The sequence below is a fragment of the Setaria italica genome, chromosome V (assembly GCF_000263155.2).
Source record: "Setaria italica strain Yugu1 chromosome V, Setaria_italica_v2.0, whole genome shotgun sequence".
Lineage (NCBI taxonomy): Eukaryota > Viridiplantae > Streptophyta > Magnoliopsida > Poales > Poaceae > Setaria > Setaria italica.
This window is the reverse complement of record NC_028454.1, coordinates 18,421,746-18,427,596: the sequence shown is the minus strand read 5'-3', so window position 1 is coordinate 18,427,596 and position 5,851 is coordinate 18,421,746. Positions and strand designations below refer to the sequence as shown.

Genomic DNA, 5,851 nt, shown 5'->3' with positions numbered 1-5,851 from the left:
GAACCTTTCGCTTGACCTTCACCGCATGCCGTCGGCCGTCACACCGCATCCTCCACTTGCACATCACAAGCCAAGAACAACATCAAACCAACACAACGTTGTCAATCACTCATCATCCAAGGGTGGCCACCATTGGTCCTCAACATGACTATTTTCTTTTACTTATGATTTCAGATTGATGAATGGAGTGTTGGAATAATTTGGTAATAAATGGCATGAAAACTCAAATGAGGCTACCAGATGGTATAGATGTTTCTCCTACAACATGCATCCGGGTCCTTTAGCCAAGATTAAAGTTTGTACACATGCATCATCCATTCATCCCCATCAATCCCTTTGTTGGGCATCCTTTATGATTCTAGAAAATACTATAAAACGTTCTTAATCTTTTGCCACAGTAAAATTCCAAACCATCAAAGATAAGTCCCTTGAAATAGATATATGACAAATAAATCAATTCAATGGTTGATATTATGAACCATGAAATAAAATCTAGACATAGGACAACAAAAAACATGTCCAATATGACCATTTGTGCAGTAGTGCTCCTTACTTCACCAACAATTTTACATAAAAGTGGATGTACTTTTATTTTTGTTTCCCTATATTTCAGTTTTCAATGCTACAATTTACGCAAAAGATCTTATTGCATAAAAGATTTCTCTAGGAAAAGTGTACTCATTGTCATTTTTCTACAATTTCTAGAAAGCATTTCAGTTTGTAGGGTCGTAAATTATGACAAACTTGTTAACGCATCCAGATTTACTAGAAAAGTGCATGTACTTCTCATTATTGTTTCCTATTATTTCTAGCTAGTAGTTTAGATAGTGCCATATATTATGGAAAAGTTCTTACTATGGTAACGGTTTCCACATATTATGCAAGACTTCTTACTTTGGCTGTGGTTTACAGGAAAAGTGCATGTACTTCTCATTATTGTTTCTCATATTATTAGCCGACATTTCAGTTACAAGCATCACAAATTATGCGAAATATCTTACTTTGCCAGCATTTTCATTACGAACACCGCAAATTCTGGAAAATTTCTTACTTTGCCAAGAGTAAAGTGCATGTACTTCTCGTGGTTCTTTCCCTATAAATATAGCCCTTCCTTTCACCTACAAGCCTAACATTAGCACAAAGCACATAATAGACTACTGGTTTTACAATGAAAAGAGAGTCAGTGCCTTCATGGCTAGAGCTACTGCATGCAACACAGTTCTTTACTACTTGCACAAGTCATCTTCTTGCTAGTCGCAATGAATGTAACCTATTTTGCATTTAGTGTGAAGTGTCACCAGCTGCATTTTGCTACTTATTGCCGTTCATGTGATCATTCCACCCATCGTGTAATCCAGGTATGAAATTGTAATCACAGGGTTAATAGGATGTTAGAAGTTTTATATAGGGTCAATGTCATACATTGAAGAGTTTTATGATTTGAGTCTGTTTTTTTTTTGTTGCCCCTTACTTTCACTTGCACTCAAAAAACAAGCATCAAACTCTACATAATGTGTATTATAGCTTTGAATTTACATAAATACATTTCATTCACAATGATGATAGAAAATTTCAATTTCAATATTGGATCTTCCAAATAAGGCGATCATCCTACCATAATGTCGTGAGGATTTCAGAGATTGAGGACATTATCGATATTAGTGATGTGCAAACTTACATAATCAACAGTGCAAGGGTCGTATTCTTAAACGAGCGGCCACAACAGCGCGGATGTGATGTCTTCATTTGTAAGGCACCTACATCATGAGCACATAATTGTGAGACATGTGGTCGTGTCACACCCTGAAATTTTTAAATTTCAGGATGTGATTAAAAGGAATAATTAAACAATGATTTTCAACATATTTAAATTTTCCTAACTTTTTTTTCTTTACAGGAAATTTAGTGTAAGAAAAATAATTGTTTGTTTTTCGAAATTAAATAATGTGGTTATGTGTCTGTGCATTCGTGCCGATGCATCTTGGTGTTTCATGAGTGCAAAAGTTTCAAAAACGTGTTTAGTCCAAATCCTTCTGAGAATTTTCCAGTTTTTTCTCGAATTTATTCTCCTTTCTTTGAGCTTAATCCAATTTTTGGTTGGTTCTAAAATCCTTTTCACGAGCTCCAAATAAAAATATTTTATTTAGATTTCTCGTGTTTCAAACTATCTAAATTTTCAGAGTATTTTTTGTGGCTTAAATAAATTATCTAGATTATCTAGATCTTTATTTACACGAGAACTCAATTCTGAAAATAAAAAGAGAAAACCTCCCCCTCAATCTATCTCTTTAGCCCGGTCCTTTCCCCTTCTTCTCTCTTTTTGCCCGAGGCCAATCTGCAGGCCAGCCCATCCTTCCTTCCTTCTTCCCTTGCACCGGCCCGCTTTGCACCTGTCGGCTCAATCACCAGCACCGGCCCAACCCCTCCTCTCCTTTTTCTCTCCCAGCTAGCCCACCAACTGTCGCCGGCCCGTTTTCCGGCCTGCCAGCCCACCTGCCGGCCCAGCTGGCCCAACCGGCGCTCCCCCTCCTCCTCCCACCGACAGGCGGAGCCCGCCTGTCAGGGCCTTCTCCTACCTCTGGCCGCACGCGCTGCCAGGAACACCGCGAAAATGGTTGCCGCCTCCCGCGACTGCGCCGCCAGGCTCCTCGCCTCCCCACTTTCTGCAGCACGCGCCGCCCCACTATCTCCACCCGCCCGCGGCCCTCCTCTTCAATCTTTCCAGCAACGGACGCTGCATCTTCTTCAAAGCCATCAATGGCCGGCCGGACCTTTGCTCTCTCCTAGCGCCGCCTGCGCTCCCACGCCCCCTCAGCTGCCGCACCGCTCCTCCTCTTGCACGCACGGACGCCACCGCCATCCGTTTCCCCTCCCTACACCGGTAACCGCCGCTCCACCAAGCATCCCCATTAATGGCGCTGCCGCTCGATTCCTCTCCCCGGGCGCCGCCTCCGCTCCTCCTCTCGCCTATAAAAGGGCGCCCTCGTCTCCGCCCGGTGCTCTTTCACCCATTCCCGCTGCTCGTCCCCTCCCAAGCGCCGCCGCCACCTTGCTTCGCCGCCACCGCCCAAAACCTTCGCCGCCGGACTCGTGCGCCTCTGCTTCCTCCAGTTCGCCGCCACCGGTGAGGCCCTTTCCCGCGCTTCTCTCTCTCTCTCTCCCTGCTTGCGCCAACCGCCAAGGACCCCGCCGCACCAAGAAGCGCCGGCGAGCCGCCGATCTACGCGCCGCCCCTCCCTGCGCAGGTCTGGCGCAAGGTTGAAGAAGAAGATAAGGCCGTTTTGCGTTTCGGCCCCTGAAGACCTTGTAAATCTATGTGTCTCTCTTGTATCTTTTCTTGTGTCTTGCAAACCTTGTAGAAAACCTCCTGTAACCTTGAGATCATTGCAATCTAATCCAATTCTTAACCATCTAACCCCGAGGTTTCAGCTTTTCGCAATCTTTGTTTCTCTGTGTCTTAGTAATCTTCCTTGGTAACCCCTGTAGTCTGCGGTTAATCCTGTTTAAGTCCTTAGAACCTTGTTTAGTTAGAAGATTTCACGTTTTAGCTCCATTTTAATCCGTTCATTAGATTCCTAACAACATATAATACACATTAATAGTGATGTTGAACATAATTTCCTATCTTTAAAAATAAATTTATTATTAATTTAATTAATGCCTATTGGGATGTCTTTTCCTAATAAGAATTTAAGTAGGATTTACACCGATTTTTCATAATCAATATTAATTTGACTAATTCTTTTAATTAGTTTTGTAAATAAAAGTGAATAGGTTCTATCCTAGTTTTCATAAACTAAGGTTTAATTGGTTAATTCATAATTATAACTAGCTTTTCTAAATAAAAGATATCTAGTGTTACACCGATTTTTATAAATAAAACTAACATGCTTAATAATATTATAAATGCATTTTCAGTACTAACATGTTTAGTTGAACACCAAATACAAAGTTCGAATAGATGTCTTATACATGCTCTGAATTTCTAAAGTTAATTGTTAAATTGGTATAACTCGTACTTGAATATTTACAAATAAAATATGATTAAGTTTACCATATTTTCAATGATTAAATATAACTTGCTTAATTCCAAATAGGGTATTTCTCTGAAATAACCTATATGCACGTTTTATTTAATTATAATGGATCAAGCATATAGTCTTTTTTATTTCTTTTATAAATCAAATCTCTCGATAGTTCCGTTTTAAGCGTTTCTTGCGTGTGCGTGACCCTTAGATCGAGCCTTGTCCTTTAGTACACTCTTTTAAGCCTTTCTTTTGTTTTGGTGTATTGTTCTTAGTTTTACTTGTTTGTCTGCTTTGTATGTTTGTTGCCGGTGTTTGCTGCGATTAGGAGCGCTGGTCGAAAGCTTTGAAGATTAAGAGTTTCAAGAGAGCAAGATTTGAAGAGGCAGTAAGAGTAACTTTATGTTGGAGAAAGGCAAGTGTCCCTAACCATCCTTCTACCTATGCTTTATTCATAATATCATGAGAATGTTAAATGGAACATGGAGAACCACCTAAGAAAATAGTACAACAACATCACATGGTTTAACTAATTAGACATGTGGTTAACTAGTGGCCTTACCGAAAGGGCAAGGAGGGGAAGGTGTTGGAGGTATGACCTGGAGTGGTAGCCTTCTAAGGTGCTGACTCATTATAACGGGTTGTGACCCGCACCGCTACTAAAACTCTAGTGGGATACTAGTTAACTATGTGTCTTTGTAAAGGCTTCGTAGTGGACCCCAGCTACTCACCAAAGGAAGTGTTTAAGGACTTTGCAAACCCGGGCGACATGGGGAACACCAATTGTGGGTAAAGTGTACAACCTCTGCAGAGTGTAAACTGATATATCAACCGTGCTCATGGTTATGAGTGGCTTGGACCCTCACATGATTAATTAAACTTGAAAATGGACTTAAATCATTATTCTGGTTATTTCCTGTGACCTTGCTGAGTACCAACCATAAGTGTACTCACCCTTGTTTACTGCAGCTCAGAAGAAGGTGTGTGAAGTTTTCTAAAGATGGTGATGAGTTCTAGGCGTACGCAGCCCCTAGTCGTTTGCCTGTGAAGTTTGGAGCCTTCGTTTCCAAGGTTTAAGCTATGTTTCTTTGATAGTCTTGTAAGTCTTTTTATATCTTCTTACGTGATACTGTTACTGTTATTCACTAATGATGTCACTATATGTATGAAACTAGATCCTGGCATACATATAGGTAGCACTTGGTTTTGCTATAAAACCGGGTGTGACAGGTCGTGCTCTACTTGATGTGTTTCACTTCTGCTCTCTCGGATGCAATGTAAGTTATTACACATCTAAAGATTACAGTTAAAAAAAATAGATAAATCACAATAAATCTTATATCATTGCATTCAAATGACATTTTTTATTGATTCCGTACAGCTCAAAGGTATTAAAAGGATATGGATATGACAGCCATGGTTGAAAATAGTCTTCAATGTAGCGGAAAGGATGATGTGACCAGGAGTGAGGCTGTTGGTTCAAGTACTGATAGTGACAAAGATAGCAGTAATGACAAGAATGAAGAAGAACCGCAGCCAAAAAGGATTGCTCGTCATAGACGTAAGGGAATTCCCCAACGTGCGCCATTCTTCTAATGTGAAGCCCATGAGAAATCCATTCTATGCTAGGGAAATAAGAGAATGAGCGAATATATATTTGTCATGAATGAATGAATGCATAAATAAAAGTACCCCCAACATATGTAGGGGTGTTTTCTTCAATTTGTGTGCCTTTCATAAAGAAATTTGTCAGACCATAGGATCATTAAAATTTAGACATTCAATAACTCAAATATATTTCTACAATAACCAATATAATATATTGA

At 40.2% G+C, this 5,851-nt stretch overlaps 1 pseudogene; it reads left to right on the top strand.

Annotated features, from left to right (window-relative positions):
* Positions 1-1,168: 1,168 nt before the first annotated feature.
* On the top strand, positions 1,169-5,621 carry LOC101773124 (annotated as a pseudogene).
* The last annotated feature ends 230 nt before the right edge of the window (positions 5,622-5,851 follow it).